Here is a 24,690-nt window from a genome sequence, read left to right on the forward strand (position 1 = left end):
AGTTTTCAGACCTTTCTCAAACCATCTGATGTACCGAGTCAGATTCAGTACTTGATAAGTAAAGGACTTTCCTGGCCTGAATCTTGCCTACTGGAATAAAGAACTCAGTCACAAAGGGAACAATGTGGTAAAGCAGGAGCTTTTCAAAGGGCTTGTATGTGTGACAGAGTAGAGAGATTTTTCTGTAACTCTGATTGGGTCTTTGCCTGGCTCGACTTTGGCAACTATTCTAAATTTCCTCTTGCCATTGTTTTTTTTTCTTCATGCAAACAGTAGTTTAACATGTCAGCAGCCATTGGTCCAAGAAGGGTAATCTGCTCACAGATGACATCATTTAATCCAGGTGCCTTGTTGCTCTTAATTATTCCCTATATAGCCTAGCACAAGCAGACAAGACGTTCAGGTTGAATGGTCTTGTGCATTTAAATGACTCTTAGTTTGGAGACTGTCACTGCACTTTTATTTAGGGAGGATGGCCCTTCGTGGGCAATAAATAGGGTTACCTTGACTGTACACAAGAGGATAGTGGGCCACCTGGTCGGTGGTCACTAGCGGTATATATAATTTGAATCGTTTTTCAAGGATCCGAATCGTTTTCCCCGGCTTTTCTGCTGTTGTGAGTCATGTCCATTGATTTATTAAATCACTGTCACTTTATTTTTTATTATCTATAATGGCAGTTGTCAATTTCCCTCACATTCAAAAGCATCGGCACCAAAGGGTTCATTCTCAAAGGTCCTGAAATATATACTGTACAGCAGCTTCATCATTCGTCAAGCCCGGAGAATAGTTTGTACAGCATCCTCGTGGAATATTCTTTTGTGATGATTTCTTCAATAGCTTTCCAAATGTGTCGTAATGAGTAGGGAGTGCTGGAAGATCCTGTGGATAGTTATCCGGATCTATGACAAACTGCTCCCAGATTGCTTTCTTCAGGGTGAAATATCTGTGAAAGGGAACTGTGAGTAGAGTGATGGCTTCATTCACCTTCAGCCCAATAGGTTGATGTTGAGTGTGCGGGAGATCAGGGTTAAGCACAACCTTGTCACATTTTGTTGGGTGATGCAATCTGATTTGCATCTGACCAGTTATCCACAAGTTCTCCATCTCGTTGGTTTCTCCATACCCCCAGATAATGCTGTGACTGTTGAAATCCCCAATAATTACATTTTCTCGATCGGAGGTGGCTTCTCGAGGAAGGGAGAGAGATTGGCTTGGAGGTTTATAGAGAGAACTTAAATGGGAATACTCATTAGTTCAATGGTTAGGAATTTCCCATTTATCTTGATGAGACATTAACAGGGCCTACTCCTAATTAATTCTACTTAAAGAGATATTTGACCTGCTAACTAACTGTTGATTAACTGCTGGAATCAGTAATGTAATGCCCACTAATGTACAGAGACTAATCGGTTCTAGTGAGCAACAGGCACAGATTAGAGTAATTTTTGTTGTCTAGTTGGTATATACGACATACTGAGGATCTCTTGATCTGTGTTTAAATCATGGCAGGTGATCATTGAAAAGGTTTTTTTTCAAGTTGTGCAGATAAACCAGTAATCCTGTTTGAAGGTCTGCAAGTATATTACTGTGTTAACTGCCCTATTGCCCATCCACTGGTATAATAAGAACAAAAAAGAAAAAAACCTTCCAACAACACAGGAAAATTGCCAGAATTGCAGATAGAAACTTTGATAGTTCATTGTGATTTACATATTTTAGTAGGAACCTCATAAAGTAATTAGTTTTTGAGTTCACAATGTACAGAGTTGCCAGAATTGCAGATAGAAACTTTGATAGATCATTGTGATTTACATATTTTAGTAGGAACCTCATAAATAAAAGTACTTAGCTTTAGAGTTCACAATCACTACAGTATAGGGATTATATTTTCCACAAGATAAATAATTCCGTTTTCCCATGGCAGGCACTCGAAGACTTATTGGCTGGTCTTGGATACATTTTAAGACTTATTGGTTGGTCTTGGACATATATTACTTTTCCTAAAATGTATAATAGAATGTTCCAAATAACAAACTAAATGATACCCATTTCCTCTACCATGGCCGTACGCAGTGAAAAGATACATTTTTAAACTGAAAATTTTCACAAAATTCACCAAAAGTGTGCATTATATCCTTCCATTTACTATGAATAAGCGTCCATTGCCAAACTCGGTCGCTTTGCTTCCTCGCTTTGTTTATCAGAGACCTTTAGTCGGCTTGCCACTCCAAGGAAAAGTTTTCTGTATACATCCATGCCCTCTCTCAATATGCCGACTGCCTGGCAAGATGGCTGAAATTAATTGTCATCACCACAATCAATGCTAACGACAGTATAGGATGCATTTTGAGGACCAAAAAAAAGGGAATTTGGGAAGGTTGCAAGCTTGAAATATCGGCAAAGAGTGATGGTTGCTAGGTAAAATGCTGTTGCTAGGCAACGTAATGGTATGAACACTGAATTATTTAGATTAGAACAGATAACTTGACACAGGTTATCTAATTGAAACTTGTCACAAAATTCACCAAAAGTGTGCATGATATCCTTCCCTTTACTATGAAAAAGCATCAATATTGCCAAACTCATTCGCTTTGCTTCCTCGCTTTGTTTCTCGGAGACTTTCTTGCCACCCCCAATACCAGGAAAAGTTTTCTGTATACAGCCATACCTTTTCTCAATATGCTGACTTCCTGGCCAGATGGCTGAAATTAATTGTCATCACCAAAATAAATGCTTACAATAGTATAAGATGCATTTTGAGGAAAATACTGTTGATAGGCAACATAAAATGGTTTCCATAGATGACAGACTATTCTGCCAATACTCAAATATTTAGATTAGAACAGATAACATGGCACAGTAGGGTATCTATTTCATTTATAACAATATTACAATATCCATTCAATGATGCATATAGTCGTTAATACACACAAACATATATATTTAGTGATAACCGTCACATGCAGGGGTTAATCAAACATGGCAATAATGTAACTTTTCATGATCATATATGCATTATACATCCTAGTCTTCCTCTTTTATCACTTTTTCATCAAAATTTACCTTTTTCATTAGTTTTTACAAATTAAAAACTTTAAAAAATTATAAAATGAATTAATGTGGTAAAAAAATAAAGAATATTGAAAAGTGAATATGGTTGCTAGGGAAAATAATGTTGCTAGGCAACGATTTTGAAATCAAATATGTATGAAATATATATTTGGTTGCTAGGCATTATCATACCATTCAATCTGTAGTGATTTTATCCTTGAAAATTCTATAGTTATATAGAAATTAGTATAATCAATTAACAAATCTAAATAATGAGTTGCTGCTTTGCATTTATCACAAAAATGGGCGTGGCCTATTCAAGGCTGGTTTCCATGGTGAAGCTACACTCTGCGACACTTTTAATTCCCATTCCTGAAAAATTAAGAAAATTTCCTTAAAAATGATGCATGTTTTTGCTTTGATCCAGTCGGGGGGATTAAAGTCCCAAATTTTTGCCTCTCGCCGCTCGCCTATAATGCGCTAATTAACATATGTGCAATATATATATATATAACTTTGTCAATTTATATTGAGAAAGCCTGAAAACAAACAATATAGATACATGTATCGTATGTTTTTCTATGATGAAGAATTCTTTTGTGACATTATTTTCTCCGTTTAACAAATGCTATTGTGTAATTAGAACAATTAGTATACTGTGCTAATTAACATATATGAGCGATGTACATTGTAATTACATACAAATATATATTCCTTTGTCATTTTATATAAAAAAACAATGCCCGAAAACATGAATAAAAGTACAGCTATTTCGTAGTTTTCTATGACGAGGAATTCATTTATAATATTATATTTCACTTTTATCAATGTTAATGTTATAATTAGCTTATTTAGCATAATGGGCTAATTAAACTGGCACTCCTCTGGCAGTCTCGCCTGCATTACGCGATTTGATATAGCAGCAGTTTTGACTTTGAAAACAGCTATTGCATGAAATATTCACATAAGAAAATATTCATATGATGTCCATTGATCAAAAATGACAATTGACCATGATCATGTGACCTAACACGTGTGCAAAAAATCCTTCATACTTGATTACCCTTATGTTTATGTTTCATGAACTAGATCCATAAACTTTCTAAGTTGTGATGCCAAGTCAAAAAATTCCCATAACATGGCCAAAGTTCATTGACCTTACATTACCTTTGATCTTGGTCATGTGACCGGACATGCGCACAGGATATTCAGTGATAGGCCTACATGGTTGCACACATGTCCAAGTTTCATGAACTACATGTAGTTCCATAAACTTTTAAAGTAATGATAATTCCACAAATACCCCAAACAAGGCCAAAAATCATTGACGCTAAGTGACCTTTGACTTGGTCATGTGACCTGAAGCTCAGTATAACTTGATTACCCTTATAATTAAATTTCGTGAACAAGGTCCAGGCACTTTCTAAGTTAATATGACGACATTTCAAAAAATTAAACTTGACTGAGATTTCGATATTGATTCCCCAACACGGTCTTAGTTCATTGGCCCTAAATGACATTTGACCTTAGTCATGTGACCTGAAAGTAAGACAGGATGTTCAGTAATACTTGATTACATTTATGCCCCAGTTTCATGAACTAGGATCATATACTTTCTAAGTTATGATGACATAGCACAAATTAAGATTTCAATGCTGACGACCCCGCCGTCGGAAAAGCGGCGCGTAAAGTCTCACTCTGCTATGCAGGCGAGACAATTGCCGCCTTTCGCAATCCTCAAGGACGCTAATATTAGGGTCTCCTAACATAAAAGTTGACGCTTAATCATACAATTGATTTTTAAGATTGCTAAGTTTTGTGTTATAGGGGGGGGGGGGGGGTTACAGGCCCTACAGATCTGCATTTCATGTGCAAAATTCTTTCCCGCGACACCCGCACCATACATGCATGTATTATGAATGATGGCTGGAGATATTCGAAATGCAGGACCTAAAATAGAATATGACATGGATAAGAAAGTGGTTTTTCAAACAAATCGAGTACATATTGAGTGAGGAAAAGCTTATTGAATTTAAGCTTAGATATATATCATTACAGTCCATCGAATCGATATTGCATTTAATGTGGATCATTGGTCGATGACCTACAATTCATTCCATGGATCAGATCACCTCTCCAGCCGAAATCATTTCGCATGCGTTGATATGTACACAGCGTATGCAATACGTTTGAACATGCGGGTTTCTGTTTCATTTGTTTACTCCTTATACACAAACGATGCGCCTCTACCACATGATGTAATGTGCATAATGTTTTACTTTCCCCAGAAATGGGGGATTAGATTCAAATTCCGGGGGTACCACTTCCATTTATGAGTGGTAACCAGGTACGACCATGGGGTTTCGGAAAGTACCATAAACTAAGAAAGCAAGTCTTTTCCGGATTATGAAAATGCATCTTTTAACAAGTATTTGGCTTGTGAAACCCTACAAGTATTGGAAATATATCCCTTTTTCAGTATTTTAAACATCTTTTTTGACACCCTTATAACGTTACATACTTAGTAAGCCTATACGTAACGCACTTGCCCACTATGTCCCTTTTTACGCGTGGTCGCGCCTGGTATCCTCCAATCAATGGAAGTGGGCCCCCGGGCGGCCTCTCGAGCTCTAGGAGGAACCAAATGTGGCTTTAGAAAGTCGTCCTAAATTGGACTTATCGCTGGTACCATAGTAGCAACCAGAATTTTGCACACGAAACGCAAATTGAATGTTTCCGTTCCAGAGTGCGAAAAGAAAAAAAATCTCATGTCACACAATTTGCATTGCAGGACAGAGTTTTTACGACCATGACGACGGATCCAAAGCTCTCTTCCAAAATCAACTACCATCGTAAATAAGCGTTCGCGTTCTTCCAACGAAAGGTCGGGATTAACTACAGTGACAACGAAATATATGTATTGCACCTATATTTGAATTACCATTCACCATAGGATAGCTATATTTTTCATGTTTTCAGGCACTCTTGATATAAACTAACTAACTAGCAATATATACTTGATATATTGCACGTAGTATTAATTAGTGCATTGGGCTAGTATTTTTTTTTCTAATTAAGGCATTGACATTGGTTAAAATGGAAAATTACTGTCATAAATAAATTCATCAACATATTAAACCTTAGAAGAGCTATATTATTTATGTTTTCCGGCCGATGTAGACAGAACTTTGACATAGAAATCTATTTATTGCAAATATATGTTAATTAGCGCATTATGTTAATTATACTAATTACGACAATTACATTGGTAAAAAGGGAAAAAATTATGTCAGAAATTAATTCCTCGTCATAGAAAACCATGGGATAGCTGTATTATTCATGTTTTGGGGCATTCTCGATATAAAATGACAAAGAAATATTTAGTTATATATACCTGTGTTTACACTGCTCATATATGTTAATTAGCGCAGTATGCTAATTAAGGTAATTACACCAAAATAATTGGTTAAAAGATAAAAAAATGTCACAAAAGAATTCTTCATCATAGAAAACCATAAGATAGCTGAATTCCTTATGGTTTGGGGCATTCTCAATATAAAATGACAAAGGAATATACTTATTGCACATATATGTTAATTAGCGCATTATGCTAATTATACTAATTACGACAATAACATTGGTAAAAAGGGAAAATATAATGTAATAAATGAATTCCTCACCATAGAAAATCACAGGATAGCTGTATCATTCATGTTTTCGGGCATTCTCGATACAAAATTACAAAGAAATATACATTTTTATGTAATTATATTGCTCATTTGTGTTAATTAACGCAGTACACTAATTACGCTAATTACACAAATATCATTGCTTAAAAGGGAAAAATAATGTCACAAAATAATTCTTCATCACAGAAAACCATACGATAGCTGTATTATTTATGTTTTCAGTTGTTCTAAATATAGTATGAAAATATATATGTATATATTGCACATATACAGGTAACATTATGCTAATTACGACAATTACATTGGTCAAAAGGGGAAAATAATGTCATAAATGAATTCCGTGCCATAGAAAACCAAAAAATGTTTTCGGGCATTCTCGCTAAGAAATGAAAAAGAAATATATATTTGTATATGGATTACACACATATATATTAATTTGTGCATAATGTTAATAATGCTAAATAGAACGATTAAATTGGTTAGAATTGAAAAATTATGTCATAAATGAATTCCTCGCTATAGAAAACCATAAAAGGGATGCATTATCTAAGTATTGGGCATTTTCTGGATAGACATGCACAAATACGTATATATTAAACTTATGCTAATTAGCTCATTATGCTAATTAGGCTGATTATGATAATTGTATAGCTTCAATATTTAAAATATTTTTATGCATAAATTCATCCTCACAGGACCTCTTAGAAAAATGATATTATTTATGTTTTTAATTTTTCTGGTTTAAGATAAGTAGCATATCACACATCGTAAATAATTAGGCTAATAAAAACAATGCTAAATGTCGCCAAGGTGGCAACCAAGTTGAATTTAATCCAATACCCATCTAGAACACAAATCAACAAAAAACCTTGTACTTAACAACTTTTCCAGGTATGAAAAAATTCTACTGGACTATAGGCTAGCCATAGCATAGCCTAGCATTTTTTATGTCCTTTCTTGCAATTTGAAAAGTATTTAATAATTGGATCTAGATATAGATCTAAGCCTAAGGCCAATAACGGTAAAGGCAATTTGAAGGTGCTGATTCATTCATGGCAACGCGAACGACCACAATTTTGTAAAGATTAAAGTCCATGCACAAGCGTACTTTTATTCCGAAGACGTAAGTCGTGAATATTCATATTGGCTTCCGGAACAGAGGTGGGGAAAAATAATTTCGCTTCCCCATGTTCCCGGTTCACCTACATTTAACAAAAGCCTCTCAGCTCTCCAAAAAATAATTGTCTTGCATTTTCAAAGGAATTGGTACATTGTAGAGAGCGGCTCCGTAGTAAATACGAAAAATTTCTGAAGAAAACTCCTTTACCAAATAGTTCTATCTGATTCTTAACAAATACATGCGAATTTGTGTTACCATAGTAAACATTTGCTAGAGAAATTGCTTGATTTCGTTCATTATTCGAAGCCAATTGAAATATTTAATGTGCAATGAGCTATAACGAGATGACCTGAAAGTCCAAATGAAACATGGTGGTGATAGCTGTTTCCTATTGCAATACCGGCAGCGTAAAATGTCTTTCTATATATACTAAAACACGCATTATTAACATCATACCTCGTTTACCAGTTCTTAATAGTTTTTTTCATAACAGACATGGAGACAAACTTCTGATGAGGCTAAGGAAGGATGCAGCTCAACTATTAATTTGATCAAAGTTGCATTGTGTGAGACACAATAAAGTAAAGGCCCATGAACCACATCTCATGACGATGTTTGTTTTAATCGTCTCGATGAATGCTTAAAGGTCAAATCCACCTCAGGAAACTGTCGATTTGAATGAATAGAGAAAAATCAGACGAGCACAATGCCGAAAATTTCATCAAAATCGGATGTAAAGTAAGAGAGTTATGACATTCCAAATTTTCGCTTATTTTTAACAAAATATTATATGAACGAGCCAGTTCCATCCAATTGAGAGAGTCGATGATGTCACTCACTATTTCTTCTGTTTTTTGTTGTTTGAATTATACAATATTTCAATTTTTACGAATTTGACGAATAGGACTCCTTGCCTGAACCACAAAATGTTGAAATAATGGAATTCCACATGTTGAGGGAGTAATAAAACTTCATTTCACATGACAATGACGAGAAAATAAAAATATTTCATATTTCATATAATAAAATACAAAATAAATAGTGAGTGAGTGATATCATCAGTTCCCTCATTTGCATACCGATCGGGATGTGCATATAACTGTTTTGTGTAATGAAGCGAAAACTTAAAATGTTATAACTTTCTTATTTTACATCCGATTTTGATGAAATTGTCAGTGTTACGCTTGTTGAATTTTTCTCTTTTTATTCAAATCAAGTTTTTGTTGGGATGGACTTGTCCTTTAAGTAATCAATTAATCGCTTTTTTTATTCGGGGACGAATTATGGTTTGAAACACAACAATTTACTTACTTCTGGCAATCTTTATTCAATAAATAAAAAAGGGAAAACCTTTATCGTATTTTCATTTCAGCTTGGTTAAATTGTTGAATGCTTTTAAGTGACGTTTGTAAGTTAAATATAGTCAAACATGAACAAGAATTCAGGAGACTGAGTATAGATGTGTATAGATGGACGCAATAAGAATCATTATGTCAAATGGAATTCATTTCAATTTATAGACATAATGATCAGTGGTTGTTTTAAATCATACCGCTAACATGTAACTTAAAAATATGTATACACAAGTTAAGTCGACTCATTTTAAGAACAATTTTCACAAGATAACGCGGTAACAAATTATCTTCATAGAAAAATAAAATAAACAAATATCTTTTAAGTACCTCGAAATGTAGTATTTGCAACATGATAAACCTTGTGAGTGCTCATATCGTGATATTTCCTAATTAATACGTGTAGACTTATAAATGATTGAATAATGATTCGTTTCTATGCATGGTTTGATTCTATTTTCTAAATGATTGATACTTTCAACAACTATTTATTAGAAGCTGTTATAGTTTGTAAGACTTTCAATGCATTATGAATTACGATCAGTCATGTTAGTAAATAGCCTTAAAATATCGAAAGTAAAGCTGACTGGACAATGAACAGATGAATGATCCTCAATTAAAGCAGTTTGCAATTTGAGATTTGTTACATTGGAAGGGTAAGGTGTGGTGTTATTGGGCTTTGATAGAAAAAAATCATAAATGTAATCTCTTTAGGGTTTACGTCTTGCCTTTTCAAAAAAAAATGGAAGAAACCTTTAATATACATATTGATCATGTCCATTCAAATATCAGTCGGCATCTAGTCATAAGACCTTTTCGTCATATTAGTTAGTTATAAAGCATGATCTGGAATAGATTGAAAATTTCTATAAATTCCGGTACATTATTTCAGTAAATTCCAGTATATAATTTATAACTGGCTAATATTTTTAAGTTTACTAGATGAATCACAATATCCATGATCCTTGTAATTATATTCATTCTTATAATAAAATTTGAAGACAAAACTGAACATTGAACTTATATAGTTAACCCGGTTGTCTGAAGTAGATTATCTGTTAATGATTATGCGGGGACAATTTTGAAAAGAAGATACAAATGTAGATTGCGAAAGGGACCAAGACAAAGAAGCGGAAAAGACGTAGACATAACGATGTTGAATGAGGCATTAGACTGCACAAAATTTGGAAACGCGTGACAGAGGCAGTGAATTGGGCAACCTGAAACGATAGAGGAGAGAACTAGAGGGGTGGTGAATTTAAGCCAAATACCAACTAGGGAGTGTGAAATGTGCAAAAAGACCAGTCACCCTTATTAGGTTTGGTTACATATAGAAGAAAATCAAATAAAACACATCGTTGGACATCTGATTTTGTTCTCCTCACGAACGAATTGGGATTAAAACTGCTTCAGAATATAGACCCATGAGAGACTCCCTTATCGGACGCTGTGGGGGACTTTATTAGGTGATCTGTCGATCGACAGATCAACAATTAATTTCGTCCGAATTTTCTTTTTTCTTTATTATTTATTTCTTAACCTTTTCTTGTTACCATAAAATCTCCAAATCTACATCATCAATTATCTCAACCCAGACAAAATACACGAGAGGCGAGTAAATGCAGTTTCCGTAGAGTTTAATAAATTGTTTCTGAAAAGCATCTTCCAAATGATGTATACCGAAATGTAAAATGAGGCATCAAATAAAGCCAAAATAATATAATGCAAGAATTAAAACATAATAATACACGTATAAACGTAAAGCCTCCTGAGATGTGTCATATGCGAAAAAATATAAGTTATTAAACCAATCTCCTCAATTGAAAATTAAAACAGTCCATCCACATTCATGACAAAGACACCAGTTTGTCATGTTGGCCAAATGTGGGAAACGTAAAAATACATCTGCAAAGCTACGAAGCAAATTTGACTCTAACTCCGTCAATATCGGTCAATTTCCGCTCAGTTTATTATATGTTGTAGCTTAGGACATGCTCTTTCCAATGTGATGGCTATATTTACATTTAAAGGAACTAATCATCCTGAAAAACTGCAAGTTATAGAGGCATGTCATTTTCGCTCATTTTGTGTGGAATCTCTATGGGAAATGACCTTTTCTCAAAACCGATTTCGCGAGCCATATCTCCATTATTTCTGGTCGGTTTTATTTGAGCTTTGAGTATGTTGTTTCTGAGATTCTAAGCTATCGTAAACGTTGCATTCATCTTCCGATCCAATGCCTGGATAATCCTTTTATTTCACTGGCAAAATTGGATTAGAGATCCTCTTGATATGTGTAGAGTCCTTGGCAATATACATGTCAAAAGTGGTCAGTAATGATCCTACACAGCACACACACCTTTGACCTGTGACTCACTCTGAAGTCTCTGACTTGGTACAGAGCTCTCTCTCTCTCCCCCTCTTTCTCTATCTCTGCCCTATCTCTTTGCTTTTTTACATCATCGCAAGACGAATGAAAACTGCAACTCTCCTTTCTGACATACTTATCAAAGTTTTCATCTCTAGTAAACATGAGTTATGTGAACGTCGTCAAGTTAATACTTTTGTGGGATTCTATCTCATTTAGAGCAAATGTCATAGCCTACATTGTATCTTCCACCTCATCTCATATTCAAGTTTTGTACTACCCCTTTTCTTTGTTATTTACCAAGAGAAAGATCCAAAAGAACGTTTGTGCTAGCCAAGTCAGTTTTCTTATAACATCTGTGTGGTTTTGTGTCAAGTATTAGGATCGTGCAATAACTGGAACATTTTGAATATACTGGAGGATTTCTACTTGGATTAGTCTACATGCCTAAAGTCGGTAAATGGTGCTTGGATATTGTCATTCAATCATATAACCAACCCCCTATTCAGTATAAAAGTTCAAATATTGCGTACTGAAATATAAAATACATGTATATGTGTATATGTCACATAACTTTCTCTTTTCCTGTTTTTCAAAAGTTATCAACACATTCTTTTGAGAATGGCAGTTTAGTTTTCATCATGCTGATCATATTGATCTAAATTGATTGTTTTCATGATCATGAGAATCAGAGACGGATCGCCTAATTCGTCCTCGTGACAAATTAAAATTCTAGTTTGTTTATTGGTTACCTCAGAAACCTGATCATCATTGCTGGTGAAACCAACTTTGAGGGTACGGGTTGCAGTCAAAATACCAAGGAAACATATCTTCATATCTTCTGGAGAGAAAAAAGAGAAGGCATGCGAGCGTAAGAGTTGCTTGGTATAGGTGCTTGGGTGGGTGTAAGAGGTTTGCAATGAATAGTAACGTCTAACCCCTGTGGTTGGGAAGTGACTTTGTGTGTGTGTGTTTGTATGTGTGTGGGGGGCCGCATCTTACTTCACTAAAAATATTTTCTTCTTCCTTCTCACCCATCTTTTTTTTTCAATTCCAACTCAATCTCTTCTGTTGGACTTCTCATCAGATACCAGATTGCGTAATCTTACAGGAAATCGGTACGTGGTGTATGTTAGTCCAGTTTGGACCTTGCTGTTTGGAAGTGCCCTTTCCTCAAAGCTAACATAGAGGGCACATGTCTCCCAATTTCTAATCAGAGCCAAACCACTCATCTTCCCTCCCCACCAAGGTCCAGTACAAAACTTTGCTGTACCAGAAAAGCTAGGCATCAATCAAACAAGTTACATGGTAGGGGTTCAGGTGCCCTAGTCTCACACACCAAACAATACGCACTTTTACCCAAAACAACTTCACCTCAAACAGGATGAAAGATGCAAAGTTGTGTTTTTTTTTACACTGTAATCATAAGGCTCCGTGTTCATGCACTTAAGAAATATGTGTTCAGCGCCTTTCTCCCTCGCCAAATGATTCCACCCATGAACCAAGTATCAAAGTTTGAATAAGTAGACTACACCAGTTGCAAGGAAACAACAGCTGGTAAACATCTCTGATTCAGGGGGCGATCAAGAGATGCTGACCCCCTTCCCCATCGTGGTCAATGGGGAGTGGAGGGTCAGGGGAAACCAGACCAGTGGCCTACAGATACGACTAGTCTCTTGTAGCAAACTTTTGCCTCCACTCAAATACAAGTTCACCCCCAAGGACGAAGAAAATACACAGATGTGACCGATGTGACCGATGTTCTTCAGAATAGAAATATACCGCCATGATAATTTGATATTCAAATTTTGTTCTATTGAAATGTTTTTTCTCTTAGCTTACCCGATGATTTCATCCGTGAACTAAGTATTACAGTTTATAAGACTAGGCTACAAAAACCAGGACCCTGTGGCTTCCATGAAATGACCTCCTGACCTCCATGATAAGGGGCAGTCAGTGTAATGCATGCACTGAATGTATTGATGAGTTTGTTACTCCATAATTAGAGTCCATATACAGTTTATTTCTCATTCGTCTAATGCCAATTTGTCCATTTGCCAACTGTCTATTTGGTCTATCATACGTCCTCTCACCACATGGTCTACTTTAATTTACATGTAGTTTGATCTCATTCCGTCTGATAACCAGTTGGCCAATAGCAATTTAGTCCATTTACCATTTGGTCTAATTAGACTAAGTGTGGTGCGAAATGAAAGGAGTTTTGAATATGTATTACAAGTCAGGTAAATACAGTGCTAAAGTGAAGCACTAGTTATGAACATGGATACCGAATGGAAATCGAACGCCCTGTCTTTAGTCACCAGACCTCCGGTGAACTTGAGTGCGCTATGGCGAATCTGATTGATGTTTTTACACTTTTGATTGCTCTATAGCCAAACTGAATGCCCATTATGAATTTTTGGCGGCCCTATGGCGATTTTGAATGACTAGATTGAATTCTTGGTTGCTCTTTAGCGAAATTGAATGGAATATTTATACTCTTGCACGCACTTAGTGCGAAATTGAGCGGGAACACCTATAGTTTAAGAAAATATATATATTATCATAATTTTGTGAGAAAGTTTGCTTTTGCGACACCCGTGGCATGATACATGTATACATACACTTTGTCAATCAGCCATATCAAAAAAAAAATAGCAATGGGTTGGCTCGAATGAATATCTAAGGCCTACCACTAGTAATTAGGCCCGTGAGACCTGTATTGTATGGCACATGAAGGTTTTTTTTTATTTACCTTCATGGCTTTTCTTTAACATCTGTACACTCACTTTATCACAAAGAAATGCATGAAATATACAAATGTGTTATGTAATGACCAATTGTGATGTTACTCCTAATGTCTAGTGCCCTATGGATTTACACACATCCTACATGCCTATATGTAGCTCAACAATGGATGCAATGTAGGGCCCAAATCCTATAATGCAAATTGTAGATATGAATAGTGTGCATATCTGGATTCAAGATCTGTCCACAATATAAATACCAGATTCACATGGGTTTAATTAGATAACAATAAAAAGAAATGAGAATCAACATACAAGCATACTATACATTCACATCTTCCTATGACAAGGGCCCAAGCCAGGGTGTAAGAGAAAGAGACAGGGGGTTAGATGGCTTGTATTCTAAATGGATGGGGGCTAGTCTGGCTAGAAGTCAGTAAAAGTTGAACAAGATAGCAGCAGAACTCATTCCCAGCCCCCCCCCCACATACTAACTATGCTTTTCTCTACCCCCCCCCCCCCCCTCCCTCTTGAATCCACCACTCTTCAGCCAAATTCTAAAGTTTTCTCTTCTCATTCCCTTCCCCATGAACCAATTTTACAAGCGCAATTGATTCAAGGCCTATCTAATGTGTATCTCGTGATGGGTGCAATACACGATTTACAGTAGCGCGCTCGTCGGTATACGAAAACACGTACACGACAACATGCAAGCAATTGCCCCAGTGACAAACACACGCACAGCCTACACAGCCTAGCCTAGGTACACAAACACAGAGTTAGTTACTAATAACAACTTGTTACCTGTAGTACCCCCTATGTAGCCTTGTATAGCCATGAAGTTCAGTTTTTGGACCTCTTGATGATTGAAACATGTCTAGTAGTAAAAACAATCTGCTACTGAAGAGTTGGGCAGGTATTTCATCCACTAAGGAATTCCCCATGTAATAGGCTATGGTCAAGGTATAGGTCTCACAGGCCTAATTCATTCCCCATAGACTCATGTGTTAAATTGGCACTTTAAAAAATTCATTAAAAATAAGGATGAAATTCGGGGGTCGAATGTTTACTACCAGTGGATAGGATTTATATCTGGCAATCCATATCTGACCAGAAAAGGGTCCCTCGACCGGCTCATTTTAAAAATAAATTGGCGTGTTTGAAGACACCGTCGGGGGGAGCAGATTCATCAACTCAAACAGCAAAATAAAAAAAATAGCAATGGGTTGGTTCGAATGAATATCTATGGCCTACCACTAGTAATTAGGCCCGTGAGACCATCACAGCCGCATTACGCGCGCGTCAATGCAAGCGATTACTCTAGTGTCAACATACATTGCAACGCCCCTTTAGATAACATTCATTCTCTCGTTAAGACCATCTTTATCTGTCGCTCACTCACTCTCCGTATTTCTTGCCCCCCCCCCCCTCAAAGCACTGTGTCAACACTCATAAAAGAGTCAAAGTGCGAGTTTCTCTTCTGATTTATTACTCGAAAAATAATCACCTCATTCCTTTCTGATATGATGGTTGTAAAACTCAAAATTATTTCGTTCAAAGTATGTTCAAAGTGAACAAGTCGCATCCAAATAAGTTGATGTATAAAATAAATAGAGCAAAATCACACTTTACTCCAACTTTAGAAAGATCAATGTCGGAATGTAAAACAAGATAGTTTTGACATTCTATTTTTTTACATATATCACTTATATACACATCATGATCTTTATACAAAATATGGGGCTCAATGAAGTTTGCCTACTTGTGATTAATCATTTTCTGATATTACTAAAAGAGAAAGCATTAGTAATAGGGATGCTGTCATATTGGTATAGTTACCTACAATAATGTATTTTCACCTGAACATAGAGTGATACCATATTTGTTTAATGAAGTTTAGATTAAGATGGCTAGGCACGTCAATATAGATAAAGATGTTGCTGAGTTTCATTTTCATACTAACTCTTTGTACAGGGCGATTTCAAGATTTCAAATACTAGACCTTAACCATGAATAACACGTGAAATGTAGCTAGTAAAATTGGTTAGAAGATATCTTATACCTTTTTACTTGTTTCCTTGCCCAAAATACTTCAAAATGTGCATTGCGCCCCACGTCACTCCCCACACACCGAGGTCATCGTGACGATATTTGCTTTACACTGAGCTGTGATTTACATGAAATGGTTTAGGATTTATTTTCATTTTGATAATCATTGTCAAGTTGTGAAAAGTGTGGAGAAACAAGTATTGAATAAAAATGAAACGTAAACCCACTTTAAATTATAAAAACTTATTAAAAAAGATGCTGGAGATGTTTGATATAAACTTTTGTTCAGATTCATTTATGTACTCAGATCCTGCTGACACAAAAAGAATAAAGGTTTTGTTTACTAAGTGTTAAAATTTCAATTTGGGTGGCAAAAGTGTTAAAAAATGCTTGAATGTATCCGTTTAATTTCAATTGACTAAAATTGCAAGGGAAAATGAATAAGAAATTTGTCCGCAGTGTAAGTTTGATTTCGCCCTTTCCTCTTGACACAGCGTGAAAACGAACATTCCTGCGCAAACAGATTTCTGCTAGCTTTACGAAAATGGACAGTACTCACTCAAGTGTAACATTCTGTCAAAAACTTCTACTTTCTTTGGATCGATGAGACCCAAACCCAAGATTATATGTGAAAATAATTACCATCATGTTGTACATTTTTATAATTCCCAGGGATTTTTCAAAGTGTAAACTTCTTTTTTGATACTCACTGTATTTCCAGCCTCATGAAATTAATTATGTTGTGTAAGTTTTTGAGAGAACTGCATGAAGTTTTCCGATGGAGGTGGGTTTGTATGGGCGTGTGTGGTTAATGCGTGCGTGTTATTTTATCTGACTTGGATAGACAAATGCATAAATTGGTAACGAATGAAAATTTGAAACACTTCTATTTATATTTCCCATTTAGGTTTTGTTTATACGAAAAGTGTGAAAAGTAAGTCAATATAACATCTGCAGTTTACAATTTGTCTAAAGTATTTCAATATCAATTCCACAGGGACATTTGAATATCAAATTGAATCGAAATATTTTTATCAACAAGTGAACATATCGGTGCTTCATTCGTGCACTTTCGGTTTTCACGTTATTGTCAGACGGAAAAGGAAGCTATCAAAGAGAAGAGCGAGCGGCCGATTTAGTATGCTGCTGGATTTTTGAAAAAAAATCATAGGGTTGTCGAAAATATGATTGTGAAGCCCTGTGTTTGTGTCAGGTCAGAAACAATAAAATGGAGTTGTAAGAGTATTCCTATCTCAACAGAAAGTTGATCAACAGAGAAGCGACAAACTATCATATTCGCGATTACAATAATAATCATGATAATAATAATGATAACAATTTTCCGGTCACATAACGTTTGGAGCTAGCTATAAAAAAAATTAGTGAGATACGCATCATATTCATTCTTACAATTAAAGTGCTGAAATACTTTCAAGTCAATAAAGGCGGATTCCGCGGGAAACAGATTCCGCCCCACCCGATAGTGGCGAAAAAGGGATCAGAAAAAATGTTTTGGGGAATCATGTATCAGTTCATACCTCGACCTATTTCTAATTCAATTATCTTGATCGTGCATACGTTTGTTACAATAATTCTCCTACATAACTTAATACAATAATCTTGTTTCATTTCTATCTCAAATATGCATCAAATGAAAATTACAAATCGAAGTGCATATTGATAAAGCCCCAGTCACATATAAACACGGATCCTCACGGATCAACACGGCAATGCCGGCATGATCCGGGGAGGTCCGGGATAGTTTTGCCCCGGATGACTGTAAAGCCCCAGTCACATATAGAGCCCGGACCACCCCGGACCATCCCGGATCTGATCCGGGGTGGTCCGGGGAGAGATCCGTGTTGGCGCCTTGGGCATCCTTGGAGGTCCGGGGTGGTCCGTGTTGGTCCTTGAACGTCCGGGAGGCCAACACGGCAGTTTTTGACTGTCAAAAACATCCGGCGTCATCCGTGGACTGCCGGGTTGGCAAAGCCATCCGGGATGGTCCGTGTAGGTCCGTGTGGCTGCCGTGTAGGTCCGTGTAGCTGCCGTGTAGGTCCGTGTAGCTGCCGTGTAGGTCCGTGTGGCTGCCTGGAGTATCCTTGGCAGTCCGTGTTCTTTTTTCCCCATCAAATCATTACAACGCTATTTACTTTATGAACTTTTCAGTAGTTGTTAAACAGTTGACACAAACATGCTTAATTTATTTAAATGGATGATTAAATGATTCAGGATATTTTCTTACGCTTTGGAGATTGGCCCCAACCTAATATTTGTAAACTTAGTGCATGTATGAATATTTTTTTCTCTTTTTTCTAATATTTACTCCCAACTTTGTTATTAATATTTCACATTTCATTTTTTATATTTTATATGTATATGTTATGTACCTGTTACATCGAAATTGTACATTAAGTTTTATACTACTGCCCTGCATCGACAGTTATGCGTCATGACCTGTGCCTATCTTAATTGTTATTATGTTTTCTATAGACTTTGTAAATTTCTTTCCTTTATTGTGATTTCAATGAAGTGATATCAAATCAAATCGAAATTACATTTTACGTTCAAGATTTAACAACTACTGTTAAAACAGTAAACTGTGTTGTATAAAAAAACAGCGTTTTTACTGGTTAAAGAAGTTTTGATATCTTTTTTAAACACAACATGATAATGTTGCGACAAGGATGAGAAAAAAATGAACAAGTAGATAAATAAATAAATAAATAAATAATTAAATAAATATCAGCTCATTGTTATGAACAGATTTTCATTTGCGGTGCTGGTCAATATAGCTGCCGTGTTGGTCCTTGAGCTGACGTGTTGGTCCGTGTAGCTGACGTGTTGGTCCTTGTAGCTGACGTGTTGGTCCGTGTTGCTGACGTGTTGGTCCGTGTAGCTGACGGGTTGGTCCGTGTAGCTGACGTGTTAGTCCGTGTTGGTCCTTGTAGCTGACGTGTTGCTGACGTGTTGGTCCGTGTAGCTGACGTGTAGGTCCGTGTTGCTGACGTGTCGGTCCGTGTTGACGACATGCTCTGCCGGCATGGTCCGTGTAGATCCGTGTGAAGCTGCCGTGTTGATGCCGTGTTTACAGTCATCCGGGGCAAAACTATCCCGGACCTCCCCGGATCATGCCGGTATTGCCGTGTTGATCCGTGAGGATCCGTGTTTATATGTGACTGGGGCTTAAACACGCATCAACACGGCAGCTACACACGGATCTACACACGGACCAACACGTCAGCTCCAAGGACCAACACGGACCAACACGTCAGCTACACGGACCAACACGTCAGCTCAAGGACCAACACGGCAGCTATATTGACCAGCACGGCAAATGAAAATATGTTCATAACAATGAGCTGATATTTAATTAATTATTTATCTATTTGTTCATTTTTTTCTCATCCTTGTCGCAACATTATCATGTTGTGTTTATAAAAGATATCAAAACTCCGTTAACCAGTAAAAACGCTGTTTTTTATACAACACAGTTTACTGTTTTAATAGTAGTTGTTAAGTACTTTAAATCTTTAAATCGACAAATGTAATTTCGATTTGATTTGATATCACTTCATTGAAATCACAATAAAGGAAAGAAATTTACAAAGTCTATCATGTCTATCATGTCTATAGAAAACATAATAACAATTAAGATAGGCCCAGATCATGACGCATAACTGTCGATGCAGGGCAGTAGTATAAAACATAATGTACAATTTCGATGTAACAGGTACATAACATATACATATAAAATATTTCAAAAAAAATGAAATGTGAAATAATAATAACAGGCAAAGTTGGGGGTAAATATTCGAAAAAAAGAGAAAAAAAATATTCATACATGCACTAAGTTTACAAATATTAGGTTGGGGCCAATCTCCAAAGCGTAAGAAAATAACCTGAATCATTTAATCATCCATTTAAATAAATTAAGCATGTTTGTGTCAACTGTTTAACAACTAGTGAAAAGTTCATAAAGTAAATAGCGTTGTAATGATTTGATGGGAAAAAAGAACACGGACTGCCAAGGATACTCCAGGCAGCCACACGGACCTACACGGCAGCTACACGGACCTTCACGACAGCCACACGGACCATCCCGGATGGCTTTGCCAACCCGGCAGTCCACGCATGACGCCGGATGTTTTTGACAGTCAAAAACTGCCGTGTTGGCCTCCCGGGCGTTAAAGGACCAACACGGACCACCCCGGACCTCCAAGGATGCCCAAGGCGCCAACACGGATCTGTCCCCGGACCACCCCGGATCAGATCCGGGATGGTCCTGGGTGGTCCGGGCTGTATATGTGACTGGAGCTTTAGACCTCTCGGCCATGGAATCCTTACTCTACTATCCGGGGTTCGATCCCCGGCCGCGGAACCTATGCCCGTGAGCAAGGCATTCAATCGGCAGTGCGCTTTTATCCTGCTTTCAAATAAATGAAAATGCCATTCGCATTCTTTTTTTTTTCCTTCTGTTCTTATTAGTTTTCATAAAATAACAGTAACAAACAATATAGGCGGATAATAAGTTCAAGGCTATTTAAACACATTAATAAGCTAAATTATCTAAAATTAACTTAATAATCAGCCACAAACATCCATCCTCACAACATACCACTCACACATACACAGACCCACACACACACACACACGCACGTCTTCCCAATGTTAAATCTTGTATAAAGTTTAACTTTCTTCATACTTTCCTATGTTATAAAAGAGGACCCTCATTACTGCAAAACAAGTACAAATTACATCAAATAAGTAAAATAATTGAAACAGGATAAATTTCCTTAAAACTGTATGGTCCATTTCCAAAAATGTTTTGATTTAACCATTGAGATAAAAGCTTCAAACCTCAGTTCTTTCTCCTGAAATTTGCAAGAGTAAATGTAAAATTTCAAATACAAAAATAGAACATTAATACAAGAGTCATGTTTACTTCCCGTATGTACACCAAACAAATAATTGAATTTTTAGAATACTAATTCACGGGAAATGTCAGAATTAGTATATATTTTATCCATCAAATTTTCCCAGAGAGGGACTACTTTATTACAGTTGCAAAATAAATGATCCAACGTTTCAGGTTCTTCTGAGCAAAAATAACAATCGGGGGAATCTCGTTTCCTTATCCTAAACAAAAAGGCATTAACTCCAATAGCATTGCGAAAAATCTTAAAATAAAAAAAATTATCCCCGAGTATTATCATGATTATGGACCAGTCTATCTCTTTAGGCTGGCGCCCAAAAAGCTCTTCCCACTTACTCTCCCTCTCAGTATTGGAAGTACAATACTTTTTTTGTAACACATGATATGCAGGTTTAGATTTTTCTTTTGAATCAATAAATTATTAACAATCTTCCTAAATATATTTTCATCTGTGTGCACAGCATCATCAAACCAGCTAAGATAGATTCCATTCATGAGAGAATCATATTTTCTACGGTCCCTAATAGGAATGTCAAATTCGATAACCAAATCTTCAAATAATTTTGCATTACCAACACCATCTTATAATTGTGAGATGGAATACCATATTGGATAATAAAAATAAGACCTGTGCTTTAACCTAGCATTCCTACATGTATTCCACCAAATAAATTCTTGTAAATGATATTGGCTGTAACCAAATTCATTAAGCATATTTTGCCTATACAAATACCAAGCTTTGATAGATTCTATCAGTTGACAATTTTTTAACTTAGACAAAACGACGTCTGGGGCATCTGCCCTAAAAGGGCTAAATTGTCTTCATGAAAATCAGATAAAATATTCAGTTCTATTACTTTCCAAGCACTCTTACAATTATCATCCAAAAGTCTAGTAACCCAATACATTTTCTGAGCTTGTGCAAATACCAGAGGATTTATCATTCTCAATCCCCCTTCCTCATAGTCATTGCACAAAAAATGCCTCTTGACTCTGTCATTTCCAATTTCTCCAAACATGCTATTAAGTCTTTAAAAAAAGTGTTAGGCAGATTGATACACAGAACACTAAACAGATACAACCAGGGGCGTCGATCCATTTTTTTCAGATTGGGGGGGGGGGCAAAATCATGAATCAACTGTCCAAAGGCACTCGATCACACAATCCCACACACACACACACACACACACACACACACCCTCACACACATATATATATATATACATATATATATATATGATTCATGAGATAGAGACCCAAATCTCACCAGCAAATTAATGCGAGCGCGAAGCGAGCTGAAAATTTTGATATTTCGATCTGAAAAAGTGAGTTTAATGGACGTTTTTAATAAAGAACAAGATATATATTCAACAAAAGATTATTGCACACCGAAGTGAGAGTTCTTTCGAGGTTTAGAACTGAAAACGGGACATTCTTTTCACCTATTTAATCATGAAAAGTGTGGGTTTTGCTTCAAAATGATGCGAGCGCGAAGCGCGAGCTGAATTTTTTTTTTGTATTCCAATGTGAAAAGCGGACTTTTTGAGCACGATAAGGATAAGGAGCAAGTTGTGTATCTCCATCTCGCTTGCTGATTTCTGTGTAACATTACAATCTTATTTTATTTTTTGAACATGCAGAATTATTGGGGGGGGGGTGTTACACCCACAAATGTAATAACGCCGAAAATGTAATAACACTTTACCCACAAATGTAATAACGCCCACAAATGTAATAACACTTTACCCAAAAATGTAATAAATTTTGATCGCCCACAAATGTAATAATGACTTTACCCACAAATGTAATAAATTTGAAGGGATTTTTGACGAATCCGTTCTAAACTAAAATCCTATAGGAATGCATTCATATAGTCCAAAAGTGCAAGTCTTTCTTGGGGATAAGTCCAAAGTCTTTTTTCCAGACCCGATTGTTTCAAAAACAAGTATATAAGTTCAAAGTCTTTTTTTCCAGACCCTTTTTTTTTTAATTGTTATATGAGTCCAAAGTCTTTTTTCCAGACCCAGTTAATTCAAAAATTATAATATCAGTTCAAAGTCTTTTTTCCAGACCCAGTTGTTAAAAAAAATTATTGTATAAGTCCAATTTTTTTTTTCCAGACCCGGTTGATTAAAAAATTATAATATCAGTCCAAAGCCTTTTTTTTCAGACCCAGTTAATTCAAAAATTATAATATCAGTCCAAAGTCTTTTTTTTCCAGACCCAGTTAATTAAAAAAATATTATATTAGTCCAAAGTTTTTTTTTTCCATACCCAGTTAATTAAAAAAATAAAAAAAAGTCCAAAGTCTTTTTTCCAGACCTGTTTATTTCAAAAATTATAATATAGGTCCAAACTAACATACGATAATGATATTCTAGTGGAATAAAAATGAGAATCGAGCAGTCTTTTCTCCAGACCCAGTTATCTAAAACTGGTGGAATCAGGCAAAAGTAACCCAACCCTCTTATTAATGTTTAATAACATGGAAATATAGCATAGTCTTTCATCCAGACCCAGATCTTTAAAATAACACATGATGAATAATAATAAAAAAATTAGTAATAATAAAAAAAGAAAAGCAAACAAAGACCCACGATCCTATTTATGAGTAACATGGAAATTTAGCGTGGTCTTTCCTCCAGACCCAGTTATAAAAATCATAAAAAACACAGCAACAACAACCAACAACAAAACAAAGACCCTGTAATCTTATCAACATTGAATAGCATAGACATATGGTGTAGTCTTTCTCCAGATCCAATTATTTCAAAATAACAACAATTATTTAAAACAAACACAGAATCTAAAACCCAACTATCCTTCAAACTAATAACCTTCAATAGATAAAAGTTTAGAGAGTTTTCTTTATTCCAGACCTTGTCATTTTCAAATATAAGATAAATGAAATCTTCATAGCTAAGACTCAATCTTCTTCTCGTGGCTGTTCAACATGAATAAGATTATTGTGGGAGTATTTCATCAACATTTATGTCCGACCTTGATGTTGATTGGCTAAGATGCAGTGCTTCCATGGTTAGTGTCGGATAAAATGGGACTTGTCGGAATAAACGTCAGACAACTCCTATCATGAAATGCTCCCCGGGCTCTAAGTTTTGATGGTTTTTATTAATTATAAATTTCTTTGCCTGGAAGAAAAAGTGAATATTTAAATATATTATATATCACAGGATCTTAGGCTGGAAGAGGGTTTTAATTTTAAATGTTTGTTTTGTTGTTCTTTTTTTTAATAAGCTGGTCTGGTCAAATTAAGTATGCGATATCACGAGGGTTTTATAGTTTGGAAGATGTTGGGGTCTAAGTTTTAAGATTGTTTCGCTTAATTTGTATTTTTAAGAGAACTGGGTGAGGGGT

The sequence above is a fragment of the Lytechinus variegatus genome, chromosome 4 (assembly GCF_018143015.1).
Source record: "Lytechinus variegatus isolate NC3 chromosome 4, Lvar_3.0, whole genome shotgun sequence".
Lineage (NCBI taxonomy): Eukaryota > Metazoa > Echinodermata > Echinoidea > Temnopleuroida > Toxopneustidae > Lytechinus > Lytechinus variegatus.